We start from the raw sequence: 24,245 nt of genomic DNA, 5'->3' as shown, positions 1-24,245 counted from the left end.
CCAATAATGACACCCACCACCATGTCCACGAATAACAGCAAAATCCTGTTACCCATGTGCATGGTGGGGGCTGCAGTGAATGTGCAGCGTGTAGCACTGAAATCAGCGATCCCCGCCACATATGCGCACAGCAGGCCCTCCCGGCTCAGCAGTGAGAGCTGATAAACACGGCTGAAAAGGATGCCTGGGGCATTAATAAAGGAATGCCCCCAAGGCATCCTTTTCTTCACCCAGCCCCCTGTCCTGTCCCTCAAACGGACCTGGGTGGGGTCAGACATGCAGACCCCAGCCCAGTCTGGGCAAGAGATAGGACACGGGGTGGAGAGTGGATCCAGTCTCTTAGCATAGACCCTCCTCCTCCTTGAAGGAGGAGGAGGGTCTATGCTAAGAGTCTGGGAGTTTAGGGATACGAGCCACTGATGTCACTGAGCCCCATCCACATGCTGGAACTTTACAGAAAGAAACGAAACCAAACAGAGCCCAGGCTCTGTTTGGTTTCGTTTCCCAAAAGGGGTCGTTGTTGGACCCCCTTTGGGAAACGAAACCAAACAGAGCCTGGGATGTGTTTGGTTTCAGTTCCAGCATTTGAGGTGGGGCTCTTTCAGTAGTCCACAGTGTGCCAGATGTTGCAGGAGCTGGAGGATCCCATCTGGGCCTGGCGATGCACCAGGAGGGAGGAGCATCAGTCGTCAGACTTCAGCCAGGTATTACTTTTTCCCTCATTTCTCAGCTCTTATTAAGTCATTTTTTCTTTTTTTTGGTCGAGTGACACTCGACCAAAGAAAAGAGAAAATAACTTATGATAACCCCCTCGAGGTGTTTCCTCTTAATAAGAGAAGGGCGAGTTGTCTGATAAAATGCGATGCAAATTAAATTGTGCATTTTGATATGAAAGAATTGCCAGTTTCCCTGAGTCACAGCCCCCCTGAGACACCCAGGCTGCGTCGTCCCTGGCTCTGCAGTCATTGCCGTAATGAACTCGACAACACTTTTCTTTTGTCATTAGCAGCATAGCCTTTCTTATGCATAATGGTGAATTTCCAACTGAAAGACCACCAGTCAGCTTGCAAATCTGTGACAGTTAAAGCGAGCAACACAATAATGCACCCTTACACACATAACATCTAATAGCTAGTTATGCTAAAAAGTAAAGTTTGCTTTGATGTCCTTAGTTGAATGTTCTTAAAACCATACATAACACCAGGCTGGAGGTTTGTGACGAATCTCCAAACCTAAGTGAGTTTATTACACAACTTCTTTTATTGTGTGTCTTAAAGCGCTGAAATTAAAGTGGGTAAATAGATATTTTGCCTTTTGCATCTTATAGTTTTCCATTCAGGATGTGGAAAATAAAGGTAGACTGATATTATTTTGGCTCCACATGCTACTATGAGGATGTATATGTTGTTGTGATGCTTTACTATGCAATTTGTGTATTTTGCAAGTAAACTCTATAGGAAAGGATTATTGTAGGCCTTGACACCGAAAACCTACATATTTGTTCCAAGTAAAGCGTGGAAGAAGGTGGGTGTGCCCAAATTGGAGAATGGGTTAAAATCCCTGCTTCGCTGTTTAAGTGTGTGATCCCGGGCAAATAATGTAATCTCACTGTGACTTCAACTGCAAAAATTGGAGTGCTTATAAGTGCTTATAAGTGATTACGTTTATACCCTTACAATACAACAGTTTTAATAAGTGTAGGGACAAATTGATGTACCCCGGTGCTCCTCTGCTTGTGTCTTCAATACTGACGCATAGAATTGCATTATTGCTGCACTGACAATCCGCTTGTCTTGTATCGCTTGATTTGACAGACAGACAGACTCACGAGCCAGTCAGTGCAGCAGAGATTCTAGTATACCAGACTAACTGTGGTAGAACCAACATTACATTTTCGCCCCTGTTCATCCCTGCCGCTCAAGTTGCTTGGGCTGTCCAGAGTACAGGCCTCTGCTATGTCCTGTTATGCTATGATATTGAGCCTTTCATTGCACGCCATCTGCCAATTTCACACTTTATAGGACCTTAAGGATCTGCAAGAAGTGGGTGTTTTCAGACTTAAAGTAGAGAGTTAACTGCTTGCAACATTTAACATATACAATTCTTTTTTTTACAGATGCAGAAAACGTATCTATTAGAGCTGTGTCCAGACTCTGTGGGGCAGAATACATGCAAACCTGTTGATGCTCCTTAGAATGGGTTGGAGGCAACATGGAAGAGACATTAGAATAAGTTGCCAGAAATAAGTCAAGTGGCAAATAACTTTGTGGTGCACAACGGAATTGCACTAATAATATATATCACGCAACGCTATAATCACCATTATGCGTTAAAAAATAATCTATAGTAGCATAATATTCACTTCATAGCTTATGTTAATATATCATGCAGCATTCAAGCACAAGCTATGAAGTGAATCCCTTATGGAGCTGCAGATGAGACACAGTGTGATTAAATAATTTGCCCAGTATCACACATTTGGGCAAATGGTCAAACTGGGATGTGGGCAATTTAAGCAACTAAGTACATCTTCCCAGGTTTAGTTGACATACATATTTATTAAGGTTTTGCTTTGCATTTCATGTGCTTAAATAATACTTTATTTATTATAATTCCTTGGAAGCAAAGCACATGAACTAGCCTTTCATAGTAAACTAATTATACACTGTATACGTCAACATGGACAAATGTTGAACAATAAGAGTATGGTTTTAGTTTTATTCTCCCCATATCATCATGCAGATTATTGTGAGCCTAACAAATCCCCCTTGGGTTTTAAAACCAAAGGGCCTCATCACAACCCAGGCGGTAAGTTCCCTACTTTACCACCATGGTGTAAACTCCGTTTACACCATGGTGGATGGCGGATTTACCGCCCCATTCCAAGGTGAGTGGGGCGGTAAATCCCCATTCCCCATTTACCCTTCCCCATTCCCATTTTTGCCCCATAGGGCATAATGGGAGTGGGGAAGGCGCTAATTACGGCACCGTAAATTACGGTGCCGTAATTAGCACCAAGGCGGGTTAGCGCCTTGCATTTTAACGGCTGCTAAAAGAAGGCGTTAAAATGGTAATCAGGCGTTAAGGGTTAACGGCGCCGACTGCGCCGTTAAACCCTTAACGCCTGGGTTGTAATGAGGTCCAAAGTCATTATTTCATAAAGCATACAGCATTATGCACCCTTCTCTCACTGACCTGGGCACTGCATTGAAATGCACCCAGAACAGTATTCATGGGCAGAGACAGTGAGGAGCTGCTTACAGACAGCCCTACCAGAGTGCAGGCTGCTTTGCACATCCATGTCACAAATAACAAAGTTCTTTGTTCCGTGTCTGTGCTGAGGAGATAGCTGCAGTGAAAGAAGGATTCATAACTATTCAGCAGCCATTCAATGACTGAATAGTTATGAATTCTTCATTCACTGCTGCATAAGTTAACAAAGAGAAGATTAAATAGCTGTCAATTATCACAAGAAAGCGGGAGTGCAGGGAGCAGATGAAACACACATCGTGTTTCATGAGCTGCCTGCTGGCTCACCGTATTGTGATAATTGGCAGCCATTTAACCTTCTCTGTATTAAATAGATTATCTCCTTTATAATGTCTGCCCTCCAGGGGTGTCTCAGACTGCTTTCCACTCTAAGTAAGGGGGCAACCACCATCATGTTGAAATGGGCCTCCACACATGTTTAGCCGGGCCTGCTGATGAGTGAACCTCTGACTACTCATGAAAATTAACTAAATGGATGAGGAACACAACAGAGTAATCTCCAGCCAAAAGCATCTTGAGCAGTGTAGGGTCGCCCGTGAGTCACGGGTCACTGTGGTGTATTCCTCATCCATGTAGTTCTTGTTCCCACAGATTTGGTTGCAGCATGCACTGGGGGATCAGCTTTCCTTTTGTATAGAAGTTTCTCATAGCTCAGCAGGTTAAGCACTTGCTTCAGAGATCTGTGTGCAACTTGTAGACAAGTATGGCAATCATCGCCAGGGTCACTCATTCTTTTAGAGAGTGCTACATTTTGTATTGTTGAGTTACAGTTTAACACCTATTGTTATTATGGCCTTTAGGATTGAGAAAAACCCCTCATGAAACACCTGCCTGAAGATCACCTGTCTGTTCTTTTCTCCCCAGTCCTCTCCCCATAATTTGCACTGGTAAAACTGCTGAATCGCTGTCAGGCCTATTTGCTGTGTCTCAACTGTTTAATGTGTTCTACGCACTTACTCTGCCTGTGCAGACTATTATCATCTCAGAATTTCAAGGGCTCTGAATGAATGTTGTTTCTTTCCCATTGCTCCCAACCCTCCTTGAGCACTTTGAAACACCATTGTGTGGATAGGCGTTATATAAATAAACAATGCAATATAATACATTAAATGCACATTAGGCTCTGAACTCAGTCACTGTTTGTGCAAGGCTGTGAACTGTGAGCCTCTGGGGCTCAGTACGCTGAAGTCTGAACTTGCAAGACTCTCCTCTGTGGGCATTTAAGACTCTGTAACTTGTTGGACATACACATTGGCAGCCTGTACTGTTTGGGTATAGGATTCACTATAGGTTCTGCCTGTAATTTCAGAGTGGGTACAGGTGCTAACAAAAGGTCTGCTTTCTTTGCAGGATTCCTGTGTGAATGTGAAGGTGTTTCTTACAGAAGAGCAGATATGTGTGCTCCCTGGAGCAATAAGTATGTCTGCGTGAGTGCTACTGGATCCTAACCTGTGGGTGTGAAGCAGGGAGGGGAGTACAAGGGCCACTAGGTTCAAGCTTCCATTAGTGGGGGTAAATGAAACTAACCCCCAAGAGTCCTGTCTACTTCCAGTGCTTAGATCTGGGATGTTTTTACATTTTTGACCTCCATCTATTGGGTGGAGGTAAACATTGGAAGTGTTTTATTAGGTATTTTAACTCACAGTATCTTTTTGTATGCAGTATTTACCGCATATGGAATTTTTAGAAAACCACAAGGGGTAAATAACTCATAAATGCTACTTGTTTTATGTTTACTGCCCAACATGAAATAAGGCCCAAAGTGCTTTGTCGGTTCCTCTGGTCCAATAGTTTTTTTTTTCATTTTGCTATGTGCATTTTTTAAAATGCCATCTGCCCCTAATGTTGCCATAAAAAGCTGATATATATGGGGCGCTAATGATACCGTATGGAAGCATACACATACACTGCAGGCCGCTCCTAATAAGCTACTGTGTCTAAAGTGTCCTGCGAAACCGTTTTGTAAAGTTGGCAACCCTAGATCTCCGGTCCTTACAAGGCAAACACAGCGGCTGCACTTGGCTCATTTGTTGATTACAGACGCAGTTGCATACTGACAGAAAACCTATTGCACAAGGCATTGAAATGACCTGCTTTCTGAATGTCCACTTCAATGGAACCAAGTATCTGGGTTTTAAATTGCTCAGAGCCACTTAGCTCTTCATTGTAGTCTAGAAAGGCATGTTGGCCTTAACCAGAACTGCTACTAACAATTATATTTGGCTCCTAGTGACAAACAACTATACGTATGTGACATCATCAACTCTGCAAATTCTTATATAGGAGTAGCAATAGGACTGCTCTGAATGCCAATAGGCTTTTTGCTTGTTTGAAGTTGTTTCCGTTATATACACATTAATGTTCTTCTGTATTTGGCTCCACAGAGCGCTGCACTTGAATGAATCCCTGTTTACATCTGGGCATACTTGATGCCCTTAACAGAATTGAATCAACTCAAGGTAAGACATAAGTGGATGGTAATGCTTTGGCACAAGGGGGCGAAATTGATGTTTGTTGGGCACATTACATATCCAATTAGCAACTCACTGAGTATTTAAGCACATTCTGATTCTCTGTTTAACTACCAAACCCAGGAAGATTCATGCGCATTATGAAATCGCCTGCCACAATATTTGAGACGGGTATAATTCCTGCAGGAAAATTATATAAGTAGGAACATTTTTATGGGATGGCAGTAGAACATTTTTCCCAGCACTTGCCTTAATGATGGAAGCACATGTGTGCACTTGTAGGGTATGGGCACATACATGACTTTCTGTGCAAAATGGCCCTGTGTACTGTCGGTAACCTGGAATCTCTGGTAGTAGAAAATTGTGTGGGTTCTCTGAGAACTGCTTGTATTCTATATATTTTTCTACAACTTGTTATGAATATTGTGCTGGGAAATGAACCATGCCCACTCCTCATTTAAAATAAATGTCTCCTGGCGGGAGAACCCACCCAAACCCCCCCACCCCACCGCGTGAGTTGGGCTTGCTTGCTTCGCTCGCTGACTACCGCCTTCATCAAGCATACATTAGCGCACCACCACTTTAAAAAAAAGCTCTCCAGCCACCACTGCATTCCAGCATCATTCAGAGAAAGCCAAAGTTCATCAGGGTTAATGCAATAAAATACAGCGGACAGGTCCATGAAACCTAAGTATATCCCTGAGTGATACCCGTTTACATACTTGTCGAGGATCAGTGTGGGATTAAGTACTCGGTCCACACACCCCCCCTCCCGCAAGCCCCCCTTTGCAAAAACCATATTGGAAATGCAAAAGAGATTTCCTCTCCTTTACCCAGTCTAATATCCTAGTGAGCAACACCCTCCCAATGTTGCTGAACCACCAATGAGGGAGATCCTAGGATAGCAAGGACGATCACATGGGTCTCCTTTTAAAAAAATAAATGCTTTTGGAAAGGCCTCTCCCTGAGTTCCATACGCCACACATCTGGAACGGTTTTTAATGGCGCATTTTGGGTAATTCCCCAAATATTTGTATTCAGGAAGCAAACTAAAACATGGGTTTATCATCCCTATTGGTACCATATGCAACACATCTGAAAAAGGATCGTTAATTGTGCATTTTAGGCCATTCCCCAAATAGTCTCTAAATGTGCCTCAGCAGACTCCAGACTTTTCATCCCACTTTAAGCACTGGCAGCGCCTTGAGCACTGCACGGTCCCCGTTCCTCCCATCCTCCAGTGTCATTAGGCATGATTTGCTGTATTACAATTTAAAATAAAAGAGCGATAACATCAATATCCAAATATTAAACAATCTTCCAAGACGCTGTCTGAAAACTTTTTTTGATTTATTTTTAAATTATTGACAGAGGGGAGCGTCGCTTGCAAGAACCACGATGTGATGTACTGCCGCGTTCGCGTGTATTGATCTACAGCTGCCTCCGGGCTCATTCCGCGCTGTCGCCATTTGTAATCGCGCGCACCTCTCACCTCAGCCGACGCAAAGCTGAGGTATTTCTCAGTTGCCGTTTATTTAGGCGTATCAGTAGATTATTTTGAAAAGAATCATGGAGCCGAGGGAAGATTTATAGCCGAAACATTTTTTATATATGTTGAGCTTGACAGAGCCAATAGCAAGGGCAGCCGGGAGAAGCAAAACAGTTTCACTTCCCGCTAATAACACACGGAAAAAAGTGAAATCCCCAAGGCCCACCCAGGCCTAACTCATGTCCTTGCTTGTATTATCTTTGACAGTTCACATATTTACTAGGTGGTCTGTGCAATGCTACAGTCCCGCAGACCTCGAGCACTCATGAAAGCATTACTTAGCTGATTAGAGTCTCCAATTACTCAGACTTCAGCTCCCAGAGACGGCCTGTTCCCAGATAGACAGGAACGTGCATTATGCTGGCTCTGGCAGCCATAGCACTCATGAGAGCACTCATGAGAGCAGAAAAAGAATGCCGGTGAATATTTGGTGGCAGTGTTTACAGGTTGCCCTCTGTAAAGATGCAAGGACATTAGGGATGCTTCAGCACTAAGCTGCAATATCTACAGTGCTTTGAAACATCTTCCTTTTTCTCCCAACCTCTCACCAGTGTATTTGAGCAGCACTTTATTTTATAAATGTTTTTTTGGGGATTTATAATGCGCCTATACACAATGGGCCTGATTCATGGAAATGTGCGCACAATCGTGCAAAGGCCGCACAACGAGAAGGACACTACGTGAACCTGCGTGCAGAATAAAAAATACACGCCGCACGCAAAGCATAAACAGCCAGAACAGCTACCTTTGCATGCTCCCGGGCGTGAATACATGCACCCTTCAAACGGCGTGGGGTCCCCCGCAAGCAGGCCTGCATCTCAGGGACCCTGCGCAGGTCTTCCGTAACTGTTGCCGGAACCCCGACAACATGCATATGAAAAAGGTAGCTCTGTAAAAACTCAAAAAATATGTGTGCAAACCCCATAAACCATTCGTGCACTGCGCTACACTGCGTACGCGCACCCCTAAATTAGATCGGAAATCCGGTTGTGTACACGCACCCCTATATCCGTCATGCAAACCCATCTCTGTGTTGTGATTCCTACACGCAAGTGTACTTGCGCCTGCCTTCGGGTGGTGTAGAGATCGAGGGATATGTGTGGCCATTTCTATGCCAAGAGGCTGCACGGGTGATTGCATGAATACGTGTCGTTTGGTGCCATTGTGGCCATGCAAGGGATTGCCTGAGGGTCGTCCCTTCGGAACGGCCACTTTCTCGCATGTTCTTCCCCATTTCCTGTGTTCCTCCCCCTTCCAAGCAGAATGGCATGGAAATCCCCGATTGTACACCCAAATAATTCCATGAATCGGCCCCAATGTGTTTCAAGGCACAACAAGACAGGGGTTGGGGACAGGGATGAAGGAACAAAAAAACTGACCTACTAGGCCTTGTGACATTCGGATCGTGCAAGTGCAGTTGAGGTTTGTGCTTCTCCCAAGAAACAAAAATGTGTAAGCATCATTACTTGTTCTGTTATATTATGTTATGCTATTCATCGAGGACATTTGTAATCACGGGTGGCACATAGGGCCTGATTTACATAAATGTTTTAAAATGGGAAAGTGCCTTTGAAAACATTTTTGTAAATCTTGCCCACAGTGTGCTCTTTGCCGCAATACAATACCCTTCATCTCAGTGAGCCACCTGTTACAGATTTTTCTTTTTCATGGATAAGCCTTAAGTGAAACTAACTGCACAGCTCGTCTGTCTCCATGGTGTGTCACAAGTATTGATGTGTGGAAGATTAGCTGTTAACCAAAATGTCAGGTTTTCTAATGACCTGCAATGTAGGCAGAGCAAGACACCCCCCAAGTTGACTTCTGGCGTGAGTGATATATTTTGCTCTACTTTTAGTTCATATATGCTTATAGGTTAATTGGCACTAAAACATTGGTAGTGTTGATGGTTTGACACTCAGCTTTGAAAGGGGAACAGCAACGCAAGCTGGTTTTTCAATCACTCAAAGCGTACTCTACTTTTCCCAAAATGTATATTCTTTATGCCATAAAAAATAATAGTAGCAATGTCCTACATTTAAAATGTACTGTTCTGTGGGATGTTTTTACCCATGCATACAAGCCCTACCATAAAACTGTGCAGTACTGGCATGGAAAACATCATGATGGCCAGAAATCCCCAGAGAGTGCACAGGGAAAACATGAAGAATAGGCTGCCACCCATTTTAGCCTATGTTGTGAGCACAGGAGGGCACTGCCTAAAACCACCATTGGGCTACACACACAGTAGCCTGAAACCATTGGGAATGGCAATGCTGATTGCCAAAAGCAACCCAGAACTGTGGGGAATTCATTTTCTTAATCCCAAAATGGTTGCATTACCAGTACTCACCACTATCAGAAAGCCGGCGTTTTAAAACCACCAGACTTTTGTGTAAAACTGCACAAATGAAACAAAACCAGACCAAGGAAAGACTTGCTAAGAGGTGGAAGAATGTAAAACCATATTCTGAAATGACTTGAAGGAAGTAATTATTTAATGTATATGTACAAATTGTCAGTTTGATTTGAATGTAGAAAACTGGGAACAAAAAGTGACATTTAGCTGAAACCTGGCTTAGTGAAACTGGATTCTGCCTGACAACTACCCCGACAGGAGAAACCTGTTCAGCCACTCTTCCCAGGCCTAGCTGCATCCTGCTGCCCCTTGCCAAAAGGAGTTGTCACCTCTCTGATTAGATTAGGGGTGGAGCACCTGGGAACTGGAAGGAACAGAACAATGCAACTCCCTTGACTCAGGCAAATGTTATATTGGGGGCGTTGTAAAGTGGCTTCCTCTTAGGGGAAACTGGGAGGGGCAGTGCCTCTGCTAGCAGCTGAGCTTGGAGGAAGTGGATAAACCAGTTATTCCACCCTGTGATGTGGGAAGCCACACCCCTTTTTGACCAGGGGATAATTTTAAAAATATAGATAACTCATAGTGCGGACTTGTCAGAATTATATAAGTAATATCATTATTTTTGTGATTTTTCTGTGAACATTTTGAGAGGTGTTAGGACCCTGTGGTGTATTCTGGGGGGTTGCTAGCGGAAAATAGGGTCTCACTCCAAATGTCTGCATGTTAAAAATCTGACACTTCATCAATTAATGTCCATACTCCTTGCGCACATGTGTGTAATTTTGGGTAAATGTCTGATATTGCAAAACCAGTTAAAAAGCGCAAAATGTTGTCATTTTTGAATGCAAGCCCCCAGGAAGATCAGAGGCGGACAAGCATGGACCATAAGGAATATATAATGTGCACATGTAATTTCAACAAATTGTATATCTGGGAAAGATGTATTTGAATCAAATATAGATGTGTGGGCAAACTGACCAGGGGAGGATCCTCTGACCCATAAACAGACCTCATCATGATGACAATCCGTTTCCTTCCCCCAATCATGGGAGAGGGGAGAATTGGGCCAATGACAAGTAGAGAGGGGCAGGCTTAGGTAGGCCCAGGCACACACCCATTTTCAAAACACATAAAAAGAGACTGCTGGGACACGTAGAGGGATTCAATTCTATTTGCTGCGGAGCATGCTGACTGACGACTTCACATCCAGAGATCCAACAGTTAGACTTCCAAGCTAAACAGAGACTACAGAACTTTGAACCAAGAAGGCCCACTGCAAGCAAAAGTATTTGTCAGCAGGCCTCAAATCATTTGCAAACCATTCCACAGCCGGGCGAGCTGTCTGAATTCTTTTGCCAAGAACTCTTGCCAGTACCCAGAAAGCAGTGTTACATCCAGAATCCACTTGATCCGGACCGGAAAGCAGAGCAGTATCCAGAACCAGAGGCTGCTGAATCCAGAGAGGCTAGACCAGCAGAGCAGAGCTGACCCAGATTGCTGTGAGCAGAACCGGTGCCTGATTGACCCGCCGAGCAGACAGAACCGCAGCCGGACGTGTTGACCAGATCTCTGACGAGGCCTAGTTCAAATTTATATTGTGAGTACCTAGCCGAACTGTGCAGAACCAATCTCTTAGTTAAAATAATCTAATCCAAACTATTTTAACCTAAGTAGAACAGCCTCCTAGAAATCGTGTCATCTGTCATTTGTAAAGCTGCACAACTGTCACCTGTCAATTCTGAAGCTGCAAGCTGTCACCTGTCATTTTGAGTTTTACTTTAAATCCGAAAAACGACCTTTATTTAATCGTCTGTATCTCTGGAACCGTTTGGGCTAGGAACGAGATTTAACTTTCCTCTAAAAGCTTAGGATCTAAGCTTTCCAACTAGCCTAGAACCTACTCCTTATACTTCTGCCGCAATCACGATTCACGCACTCGTGAATTTACAGCGATTTGCGATTTTGGCTCAATTTCTCCACTTGTCAAAATAGCAGCTCCATTCTTTCCTTTGTTAAAATCAGTTTGCAACGTGGTAATAACTCATAGACCATTGCTAAAGTGAGCCTGAACTAATACCAACACGCATCTCCCACTCACCCTGAATCTCTAGAGGGAATTAAAATCATTGGCACATTTTCCCATCCATTGCCATCACATTTAAAAAGCATTTTGGGCCTGTGTTTCAAACTCCTACCTGTTTCCTCTAAGCTTGCTGGGGGGGAACTGAATTTCGTATTGTATTTGATTGCATTCCTGAGAACTGTGTACTCCTCTTTTCATCTCCTTCCATTACTTACATTGCATAGGGGAGAGGGGTGAATTGCCAGAGAAAAAGTGATTATCTTATCTTTTGCTAAAATCATATCAAGTATTTCTGTACTGCATTTTATTCCTCATTACTTTTCCCTTGAAATCATAAAACTATTTTTGCTACTTTATCCATCCTACACTAACTCCTCATTGATTGTAAAGAAGTGTGCTAGTGCCAGATTACCCATTGTTGATCAACATCATATGTCTAAGTGTACTATCAGATATTAATTTATTATAAAGTGTGATATATATATATTGTTTAAATTCTCAAATAAACCTTTTAATTTGCAAAACAAACCTACTTCTTGGCTCAGTGGGGTCAGGGGGATTCTAAGAGGGGGGTGTTATACAAGGGTGGTCATCCAGGGTACTGAACTAGACATAAAAATACATTAATAAGGGTTTTCTTCAGCATTCCAGACTAGGCATTGACTTGGCTGTAGTGTTGATTGAATATCGCTTACAGTTCCAAGTTCAGAACTTGCATAAATATTACTGCAATTCTGCTGCAGAAAACGTGACGTGCAACCTGAATTCATAAATTATATTCCTTTAAATGCCCTATATTATTTAATTTGGTTGCAGTATATATTTTACAGCATGTATAGGTATGTGCATATGAACATATGCTGTAATGCACAGTGTATCTGTGCATAGTGGTGTTAGTGCACTGTGGATTAGCACCACAAAAAAGCCTCACATTCTTTCCAGTGTTACAGAGTGATTTATTTTTGGGGGAAGCCAATGCGAATGGCATCCTGTATGATGCAATATGCCATTTTGGAAGGTGTACATTTGCCCTCCTTTTGAACTCTAAAATGCTAAGCACCCTACCTGCCCAGACCACTAGGGCCTTTTAAGAACTGGATTAAGAACTGAGGAGTCTAAGCAAAGTTCCCTTTATAATTATTTTTCTCTGTATGCGGAATGGGTTGTCCATCGTGTGCTCATTATTTTTACGTGGGCGCATCTGACTGATGAGCTAAGCCACTTTGTAAGCATGCGTAGTTAGTGAGCTACTGTCTCTGAATCAGGGCTCAAGTCGAGGGAACACGCGGGTGGACGGCGTCCACCCACTTTTTTCAGGGGGTGGACGCTGTCCCCCTGGGTATTTTAAAGGCTTTGTGTTTAATGCAAAATATCAGCTGTCATTTTTGAATTCATGCCATTCTCAGGACTGGAACCGCACCGCGGTCGCCAGGTTCACCACTGCACCACATTTGCTGATGAATGAACGTTTGAAACATGTACAAATAAACAGTGCAGATTAACAGCATTGGCCCTGTGAACCAGGGTGTGGTTGCCGTTGGCCTAGCTGAGCGAGAATCCTGAGATAGAAGAAACAGAGCGGACCTGTGTGTATGGGTATGGCCTTACTTGCTGTTACTTGGTAAGTGAAAATGAACCAGTCACTACATGCTCAGCGCGAGCAGCTCTTTCCTGTCTGTAACTGAATGTTCCATGAGGGACCAAAGGGATAATTCAGCCTTTAGTGATGTGTACCGCATAAATATTGAACATAAGTCTGGAGACGTACTGCTGCCTCGTGTGCCAGGAGTGCAGGTTAATCGATTTTCTATGTGCCGTGTGCAAGGCAACCATCCCACCCGGGCCATGGTTAACAGATCAGCTGCATTTCAGCTTTCTCAAAGAAAGACATTATTTTGTGGCATTTACATTTAGATTTAGATAGAAGTAGGTTTAGGTATTTAGATTTTCATTGTGGCCATTTCAAAGGCTGTATATGTAAGTGGTTTTCAGTAACATGCAGTATGTTTATGTGGGGATGCAATGACATGTGTTGCAATTCTAGTTTATTGTTAAGTAACGCATTTAAGTTTGTGTGGATGCATACAGCTAAACGGTCACTGCTCGATTGCTTTCTTCATGCAAGTATCTGTTTGCATGACTACGGGTTGGCCCGGTCGGGTACATTTTAAAGTGTCTCCCCATACCGTACAGGTTAAATATTAATTTTTTAACCCTCTATGAGGTTGTTGTTAATCTCTATGAAGATGTTGGAGTCGAAGCACGTTTTGTGCAAGAGGGTGTTTTCATAAGGTGCTGAAATGTTCAATGTGTTATGCAGGAATCATGGAGGTTAATCATCAACTGACGGTATTACAGAGGCCAATTCCAGCCCCAACACAACATTAGGATGTTGCATTTTCATGTCTTTACCCGTATATCACGAAAAGCACAGGCGAGGGTAATTAAATTGAACAAGCCAGTGTTGAACACAGGCGTTCACGTAGTGGACACGCGGCATACACCTAGGACGCTGCTATTCACTGTTCTTCTGATACACTGACTGCATACTTAATCAACAGGCAAGGTCATTGGCATTACGATTCACCTTCCTTGTACCAACCCTAGAGTCGGGGCTGACTCTTTCCAACCCCCCTAGCTTGTTAGAGTAGCTCTCCTTTCTGTAAGGCAGGTAGGTGTGAGGAACCTTGAGCTTTGAAGCTCCTATCTGAAAGGCTGTGTAAGACTCGGTAAGAGGTCAAGCTAGTCACGCTCAGTCTCGGGTCTTGAAAGGGTCTAACTGTGCCCCAGGTCCACAGACCTTTCAGAGGCCAACTTGACCCAAGTATGACACTTACTTTCCTATAACTACCTTCCTTTTAAAGCTGTCCTGCCTTTTAAAGTTGACGATTGCCTGTGACCACTCTGCCACTCACCCATCCCCCTTTTCAGTGAAGACTCTCCTCTACCTCTAGGTGGGTTCCAGGCCACATTGGCCTGAAATGCAAACCATGTCTGTGATTTATCCCCCCCCTCACCAGCGCTATGGCCTGTTTCAGCCTCTTCTCTTCCTCTTTCTCTATCCCTCACCCTTGATAACCCTCTCTCTTTTTCTCCAGCCTCCCTCCTCCATCTTTCCCCTAACTCTGTTCAGCTTTTGCTGACTGGTCGCAAGGCTCACCTCCATGTCCCAGGCTCCCCCGCCAGCCCCTGCACTATGCTCAGCACTACTGCAATTTCAGCATACGTCCATTGAGAGGGGTTACCTCTCTGCACTTAACCCAGGGCCCTGCTGGACTGGGCATGCTTGTTCCCCTACTCTTGCACTTACGTATGTACACTTGCATGACCTGAATTCACTAGGCCTAGTAAATTCAGTCTTGTCCCCCCTTTCTCTCCCCTCCCTAATCTGGTTACACCTGATACACTTCATGCACTTGCACATAAATAAATGATCAAATCATATCACTAGGAGAAATGCCATCAGGCCTAGTACGCTTGTTACTTTTGTTTTAGATCATTCGGAAACCTCAAGGCCTAAGAATGACCACTGTATTCAATTGTTCCCTTCCTGCCTTGAAGCACATTGAAGCACTTCACGTGTGTATAAGCACAGTACAAATAAACAATTACAATTACAATGCCTGACAGGATTGAGGTGGCTCCGGTTTTTCTGGGTTCCTAGAGGAAAAGCTAGCATGACTGATGCTATCCAAGCAAGCTCTGCACCTTTTTGGAGATGGATCAGAAATGTGTCTGTCCTCACAACCCTCCCCGAGAGGGGTTCTTTGCTTGGTTTGATGTGTGAGACGAAAAGGTTCTATAGTCACCCCCTCCTCTGACCTAATCAATGATACCTGTTAATGGCTCTCTCACTAGCCCCACCTCTTCCTTTCCCATACTCACCTTTGCCTGAGAGGGGCCACAGAGACAGCCCTGTCTTCACCCACACCCAGCGCCACCAACTTGCGGCCCCATATGAGATCCCCTCTGAACCTGTGGTCATATCTCACGCAGGACACACAGCTACACGTTAGGGAGAGATGCTGCACGGACAGTCGTCTGGCTCCTATTCCTAGCCATTTGCAGCCATTTTGACGACTAAAATGTGTGTTTTATGCCACTGGAAAAACACTCATGTGTAGTACAAAAAACAAATATCACTTATAATTAATGTGGCTGTAAAAAAATCGCACAGAATATAATATTTGCAGGCAGAATATTGGCAACTAAAAGGAATGTGTCAGAAAAAATGCCAATAAGAGTTCATGTGCCACTTTAATGAAGTAATACAAGGGCCAGGAGAACATGAATAGTTTGTGTAAGGATGTGCAATGTGTAATAATGATTATTGCATCAGAATAACTATGCCTCAGAATATGATAGTCAAAATTCCTGGACCTCTGCTTACTATCCATATCAAGTTGTCCTGTGAGTTGTAACAACACTTACTCAAAACAAGCCTTAAAGCTAAGAGACAAGTGCACCATCAATGTGTACTCTCTGAAAACAGGAAAATGCGCCCAACAAATATGGGAAACAATGAGCACATGGGAGCCTATCACATGCTTCTACCGACAAAGCTGCACTGATATTCTTTCAAGGTAGTTACCAGCTCAGCAGTGGCATAGGAAAGAACTGTAATACGATTGCTGCCCGATCTCAAGATGAATTTTAAGAGGCAAGAGCATATTTTAATAAGCATAACATATCCCTATTGCCAAGGTAATAACTTATTTACTCCTTGAAAAATCATTTGAATCCAAATAGCCAAGTAGTCTCCCGGTCTCCCGCACCCTTCCTATCAGGCAGCACTAACGGTGGTGGCTGCTGTGGCGTTTGGGGCAGTTCATACCACGCCAATCGCCATGAACTACATTTCCCAGGAAACCTGGGAATCTCTGCACATGGCTCCTCATGTGTTCTATTCTCCGACGCAGCCTGGAAGATTCTTGTATTTAAGCTTTGGGTATTTGCCAGGCAGCGCTCCTTAACCCTTGCGTGTTGCCAGGAAAGCAGCATTTTGTGTTTCCTGTTCTTTTTTATTCCTCCTGGCTTCCGTCCTTCTTGGCCTTTGTTTGGACCCTAACTTCTGCTCTACACTTCTCTGTTCTGGTGCTTGATTCCTTTTGACTGATCTCCCGGCTCCCCCTTAAATCAGCTTCCATCCTGGGATTGCTCACTCGTAATCCCTGTCGGCAGTTACTTAATTGAATTTTTGTCTCCACACTGTAGATTGCTTTTTGGTTTCTTTTTGCACGTCTGAACTGAACTTGGATTTACTTGGTTTTTCTGGTACTTTTTTCCCATTGTTTTGGTCATCGGCTCAGAGACTTTTGTTGTGAACATCTTGCCTACAGAACTGGATGATTTAAACCCCCCTAGATTTCTCCCTCGTACTGTATGGGTCAGGTGCTTTTCCTTAGATTGCGCCCTTGTGCCATATGGGTCAGGTATCTTTTGCAAAGAGGACTTTGTTGAGACGCTCCGTGGCACTATTCTTTCTGGAATTCCTGGACTCTCTGGACTGCCTGGCAGGTGCTTGCAAGTATGTGCATCACCTCCATCTTCACCACAGCAGGTAGGAGATGGATATTGTCTGAGGGAGGCGTGATTTATTTCGTTCAGGGTTGTTGAAAAGGATTACCTATATTGTGGGGTTTGTTTACTTTCCCTTCTTTAGCTGTGCTAGTTGCTTCTGCCTTTTCGCCTGAACCCCTAACCTGACAGGTACTTATTGTTTTCTGCAGGCTGTGCTCTTGGAGGGAAAGTCTTCCTGTGAAAGGGGACCCTGATCGTCCTAAATGACTGGGGTTATCAGAGCCGGGCACAATCCTGAAACCTACTTACAACCCTGACATAGGAAGTGAAATGTCAGGGATCATAATACAGCCTAGGTTTGCCCTCCCTTCCTCAATACAGCCTAGATGAAATTCAACAACAGCCTTACTGAGGTTTCTTCTGGAGCCCCGTTGAAGAATATCACATCTATATGCTTTGTAAATTAATAGCAGCAATGTCTGGTGGTACAACATATTGAGTGCCTTCTTCAGTAACCACGCACCCCTCTTCTGTAATTCATTGTTATCACTTCAATAAGTTGTAGGGGGATCATTAAGTCAATTAATGAAGAACACATGCTTACATAGAAAAGCCCTCAGCAGCGCAGCATAGATAGAAACAGAAGGCACCGTTTTCTACCCCATAGCAAACAAACAAAACAATTCCTTCCCTGTATTGTACTGCATAAATGTTTGACCTGGTTTTTTGAACTTTGCTGATTTGTTCATCACCAAGGAGTGTTCTCCTGTGCCCTTCCACCTGTACCCCACTTCTCCCGGTTCCTGTGGTAGCCTTCAATACCAGTAGACGGAGCACTGTAAAAAGTGACGGATTGTAGCAGTAAACACTCACTGGGATATTTGCATACCAACAATACTTTTCAAGCAAAACACATTTAATGTCTCATTATGATATTATGTGCATTTTAAGACAGTGAGGCTCATTACAAGTTTGCCGGTATCCTGGCAGTAAATCCACCAGGGTACCAACAAATGGAAATACCGATATCGGTACTCATTTGGAAGTATTATCAGTGGATAATGAGTGCCTGTGTCAGGTGTAAATCCCCACTCCATGGAGTCCCATTGGACTCCGTGGGGGATGTTGCAGGTATTACCGGCAACGGTAATAGAAATACTGGGAATCTTTACTGGGAAGGTGCCAGAATTACCTCCAGCTCTCTCTTAGCTGGAGGTAATTCAGGCACCTCACTGGAAAACCTGTAGTTGTCTGGTGTAGACAAGTGCCGGTATACGTTAATACCTGCACATTAATTCCCCAATGACCAACATTTAATGAGGCCCAATGTCATGAATCTGCTTGTACACAATTATTTTGCAGTGTATAGAAGATTTCTTGCAACATAACCCTACAACCCTATAATATTATACAAGTGCTCAGTGAAGCCGTTTTTGTATAGCAGCGAGTTAGCATATAATTTGTTAAGCTTTCTGCCCAATGGAACTCGAGACACTCGGAAGGGATGCAGATTGTGTGAAAAGTGTTCTACTATCTGAATATCCATCACCTTAATATTATAGAGGAGTAATGGCAGGCATAGTCTGTACTCATTATCCCTTGCAGGCCAAATAAGCGATATTTCAATGTTGCTCTCCACTTATAGGGTAATGTTAAAGTAGAATACGCTGAACATGACATTTGTCTACTCAAAATCCTTAGACTGCAAATTAATATTTTAGTTTCATAATGTGTTAACTTGCAAGGGGACTGCTGCAAAGCACTTGCATGACATATGTACAGAGAAGAGGAATTATCGGATGAGACTACACATCCAGGTAGATAGCTTACTTACAGTCAGTATCCAATATATGATATTATATGATAGGTTATTTATAACACACTTAATACACAGAGGTTTGTAAGCGTGGACCCGGGGATCGAACCTCTGTTGCTTCGTGCCGTCTTGCTTCCAAGGCAAGCACTTTGCCGCTGAGCTATCCTCCGAGGACACTATTTGTCTGATAGTTGGTATACATAGTGTGGGTGTTGCTTTGTGTATGGCATCATAAGCAACAGAAATGCTGGCGCTTGAACGTTATTCATATTACAACAAATATAAAACACTTGGATGTAGGTACACATTGGGTAACCTTTAATATATACAATTGAGGAAGAGCCAAGGTTGATATCTAAATGTGTTCTGGTGAAGAAGTTAGTGTTATAAGGTCAAAGCATGGTAGAGTCAAGTATCAGAGTCATGGGTGGGGAGGGTACATTATTTGGTGAATATGTCCAGGCAAATCTTGGTTAGTTTCTAATGTTCATGGAGCCACATTTTCATATTCGTTTTTAAACTGTTGTGCATCTATTCTGTTGTTGGGGTTTTAAGGTCACACTTGCATAGTAGGGTAATGCAAATGAGCTATACCAGAATATCAAGATTAGTATATTATCTGAAGAGCACGCACATGTCAGATAATTGTTGTGGCTTGTACCTTATTAAATCTTTTAGAATACGTGAGAATTGTCTGTGTGTGATGCTAATAATCTTCAGAGTGGCACCCAGACTCTAGCTGGGCAAGTGCACACATGCACAGCCTAGAGGAACATTGCTGCACAAAGCAACTGTGACTGGTATACCTGCATGGACTGCAATGTGTTGGAGGGCACTGAACAGTACTGGCTGCCTCCGTCTAGTCCTGTGGCTGAAAAATTGAATGGTCCAAGTTGAAAAGGGGAAATTGAGACATTCAAAGTACACATGCAGTGGAGCAATATTTATGACTTTACGACATTGATCTATATTATACTCTCTGGCCTACACTGATGTTGAAAGAGTGTTGGTATAGCAGCAGCAAGTAATCATACTAGAATGGACCTTCTTTGTAAATTCCTCTGACAACTCTGTGCTGAAATGTTGATTGCATAAGCAGACTCAGTTTCTTCTTTTTTCATCCAATACGTCATTGCTCCATCTATCGATGTCATCTAGCTGAACGTCACAATTGAGTAGCCACTGTCGTATCAGCATAATATCTTTTGGAAAAATGCGTATTGCCAATGAAGATAAAAGATGGCATTGAACAGACAAAGCAAATTCTGGAATATAAAAAAGGCTTATATTTTAGAATACATAATGCAATTGATATGATATGATATGATATGATATGATATGGCATTTATAACGCACCTATACACAAGTGTTTCAAAATAAGACCATAAAATATAACAATTGTACTAGCATTCATACATATTTGCATGGTCTGAAAGAGCATTACCATAATTGTAAATACATCATACTTGATGCTTGAAATGTATTTGTTCATAAGTTTTTGAACCTACAACGAGTATCGATTAGAAGGACTCATTGTCCATGGACCCAAGTTCAAAACATAAATACATGGGAAAAATAGTTGCTTACTCTGTTGGCATGGCTAGCAGTGTGTGACCAATTGAATCTGCAGTAAGGATAGAATTGTATACCCTCTGCTCTTGGCATAGTTATGGTATATATGAGTGCACCCTGTTTCTGCAGTCTTTTGTTTTTTCTCTATTTGGCTCCTCTGTGTTTGACCTGCAAGACACACAATGTGTATAGATGTCTTCAGCTGTGGGAAGGTGGCTTATGTAATGTAATTGATGGTATTATACTTTTTGATAAAAAATAAACTGATCCAAGTGCGGAATGGCATGAAAAAGGTACATAACGTGATCAAGATAAGATGTTGACAGAAGTAGTGATGTGCCGACTTGAAAACCATAGTGGTACCTTACTCTAGTTGGGCATTCTGATCAATTCAATTTGCAAGTGCTATTGTATACAGTGGTCTCTTGATGTAGTTATGCAACATGTAGGCAGAGCCAGGAGGGGTTGTCCATTGGTTTTGGTGCATTTTAATTGTCTGGCTTTTCCAAGCTCGATACACAATCTATGCAGATGTCTAAGGCTGTGGGTGGGCAGATAGACTGAGACATGTCTTTGAAGCTTTATACTTTTGATGGGCAACTTGATGGTGAAAAGAGGACTGTTGTACCCTCTTCTAATACTTGTATCTTGACCCAAAAAGATATCCTGTATATTTCACTATTGCACGTGCTGTGGAATATCATTTGTTCTTAATTGGGTTATTACATGCTGGATTGTTCTGCATATTGAGCTGCTGACACCACATGCATTTTTCTTACCACATAGCATTATGTGCAACCTCAACAACTTCACATATTTATAATGGTTGCTTACATTTATTTTTTGCAGAAATCTTTTTTTTTTAATTTGATATGAGGTGTTCGAATGTGTACAAATATTATAGCTGTTCCCGCATGCCAGAACTGCATCTACCTCAGGATGCCAGAATACCTCATGAAGAAGCTACAGCAAATTAGGAACACAGCCCCAAGACTACTCCTTAAACTTACTAGGAGACAAAACATCAACAGCACTAAGAAAACTGCCTTGGCTACCATCAAAACATGAATCTTCTACAAACCTCTCTGCCTATCACACAAAACGATTCACAGCCATGGAGCGGAATTCATAGAGCAAAATATCACCATCTACAAACCAACTTGAACACTAAGATCCAGTACTGACATCGGCCTCGAACCAAAACAATGCGCAAAGCAAAAATTCGGGGGATCAGAATTCTCCTGCCTAGCAGTGAAGCTATGGAACTCACTCCCAAAGGAAATACGAACAGCAGAAGATCACCTACAATTCAGGAAACTATTAAAACCATGGCTCTTTAACACACAAAGCTGAAGAAATCACAAGAGAGAGAAACCCCACCACTACAATGCAAAAAGAAACTATGAAACTGGACCACCCAAAGAAATATTCGACGCTAAACCGAAAAGGCACAAACTAAGCCGAAAGGTTAAACCAACGCAAAACAACCTCCACAATCCCTGAATAGCTCTGCTAATAAGTCTCTAACACACTGTATACCTGCCACCCAACACACACATTCACCAAAAAATACCTACAGGCACTCTATCAACCCTCCACAGCACCCAACATGCACATGAAACACCCTCATAGAACCACACACAAAACATCACACAACGGGCCTCATTACGAGGTTGGAGGTAGCCTTGCCGGTTTTACCGACAAGGCTACCTCCTCACTCGCATCAGGGTCCGGCACCTGCGAATGGGCAATTACTGGGCTATTCCGGCCCAACCGGACCCAGTAATTGCCCTTTCGTGGGTGCCGGGTGGTAGGAGAACAATGAATAAAGTGGTGCAACATCTTGCTAGAGTATGTAAACCTTTTTGAGATAGTGGGAGACAATGTTATATGTAAAATCACTGTGGAGCTGGTAGTCTTTATGTATAAAGCTGAATGTATGTATGTGTGTGTGTGTGTGTGTGTGTGTGTGTGTGTGTATGTGTGCATGTTTGTCTGGCTTTACAAATCCACACTGTTGAAACCACGTCCACCAAATGTTGCATTCCATAGACACCATAATTTACTGATGCTCATCCCAATTCACTACAGTAGGTACTAGAAGGAGTCAACATTTGGAAAAGTGTCTAAAGCAAAATGTTCGATATGTTGGTTATTCCTTTAAAATGTATTACTACTGTATACAGTTTGATAGTGTTTATTAAGGCATTTTCAAAGGGAATAAGAACATGTTTTTTAATATTTTTTTGCCACTCCAAATATGGGAAAGGACAAGGTTACAGTTTACTTAAGTTCATTCACAAGAGGAGAGCACAATCAATCTTTCTTGGACCTTTTCTCAAATGTGCTGAAGCCATTAAGTGACAGAAACATACCACACAAAAAATGAACAACCCTTGCAAAAGTTCACTCTGATGTAAAGTGAAAATTTATATCAAGAGATTCTGAAACACAACAACGAACAGCAGCACAACTTGCTGACCAGAGGACAAGAGCAACTTTCTCCAGGGCAAATGAAAAGCCAGAGCAAACTGAAGCACAACTTGCTGACATGAGGACAAGAGCAACATCCTCCAGTAGACATGAGACACCAGAGCAAACTGAAGCAAGACGTGCTGACAAGAGGACAAGAGCAACATCCTCCAGAGCACATGTGACACCACTCGATCAGGACACAGGCAATGCCGGGTACCCCAGCTAGTTACCAATAATATGAGAATGTATACGTCATGGCACATCGCATTCACACATTTCAACAGATTAGCGGATTAGCTCCTCCATTTCCAACCACATACTTTGTGCATGTTTTATTTGTAGGTGTCATTTTAAATAGAGAAACATTGATTAATAACAAGACAGAATAGGAAGGCATTTAGCATGTTTAAATAACCATTTTTACAATTATGATAATAGTCCCCTTTACATTCACTTATTTATTTATTTTAAGTGTCTCATGTATATGCTTTGGAAAGTGTATGCTATTTTGTCCATTTGCTTTCAATATTTTCTATACTCCAAAAATCCATAAAAAGTGTAGAGAAACCTGGGAATTCTGCATGGATAAAACATACAACGCACAAAGTGATCACTCAACTCTATTTGATTCCAATTATGTCATGAATCCACAAAGAGTATGCTCTGTATTCCACCAGATGGTACCATCTGTCGAGAGGATAAACAGTGTTCATTTGATTAAAAAGACATAAAATGGATGAAGCTTGTAGTGATTTTTTATAAAATGATTAGTTATCAAGTTTTTTATTAGTCATGCCTGACATCCCTTCCTTGGCCCCCTTACATAGCATGACTGCAAATCACAAGATATAACAAATCCGCGGCAGAAATCTGGGGCAACCGCATAATGAACAATGTGCAGAACCAACACGCTAATGTGCATCTTTTACTTTTGGTCTAAGAGTACCATTTGAAAACATTATTTCACCGTGCACACAACCTTTTACCATTTTGAAATAACAAATATTAATATAAATTCATATTACATGAAGACTTTTTACCCAAAAATCCACATTCAGCACTAATAATCCTGTTTCTTTCAAAAGGAATGGTTCACCTTTGCAAGTGTGTTTTACTATTTCATTGTATACAGA

General features: G+C 42.6%; 1 long non-coding RNA gene across 1 annotated transcript in view; it reads left to right on the top strand.

Moving 5' to 3' along the window:
• Positions 1–561: 561 nt before the first annotated feature.
• The window catches only part of LOC138569834 (uncharacterized), a 29,714-nt gene continuing 6,030 nt past the window's right edge, over positions 562–24,245 (top strand). The window contains exons 1-2 of the long non-coding RNA XR_011303342.1: positions 562–704; positions 5,655–5,729. This is a non-coding gene — a long non-coding RNA (uncharacterized lncRNA). The remainder of the gene's footprint in view (positions 705–5,654; positions 5,730–24,245) is intronic.

The sequence above is a fragment of the Ambystoma mexicanum genome, chromosome 2q, assembly GCF_040938575.1.
Source record: "Ambystoma mexicanum isolate Mex_15411 chromosome 2q, UKY_AmexF1_1, whole genome shotgun sequence".
Lineage (NCBI taxonomy): Eukaryota > Metazoa > Chordata > Amphibia > Caudata > Ambystomatidae > Ambystoma > Ambystoma mexicanum.
This window is presented reverse-complemented; position numbering and strand designations above follow the sequence as displayed.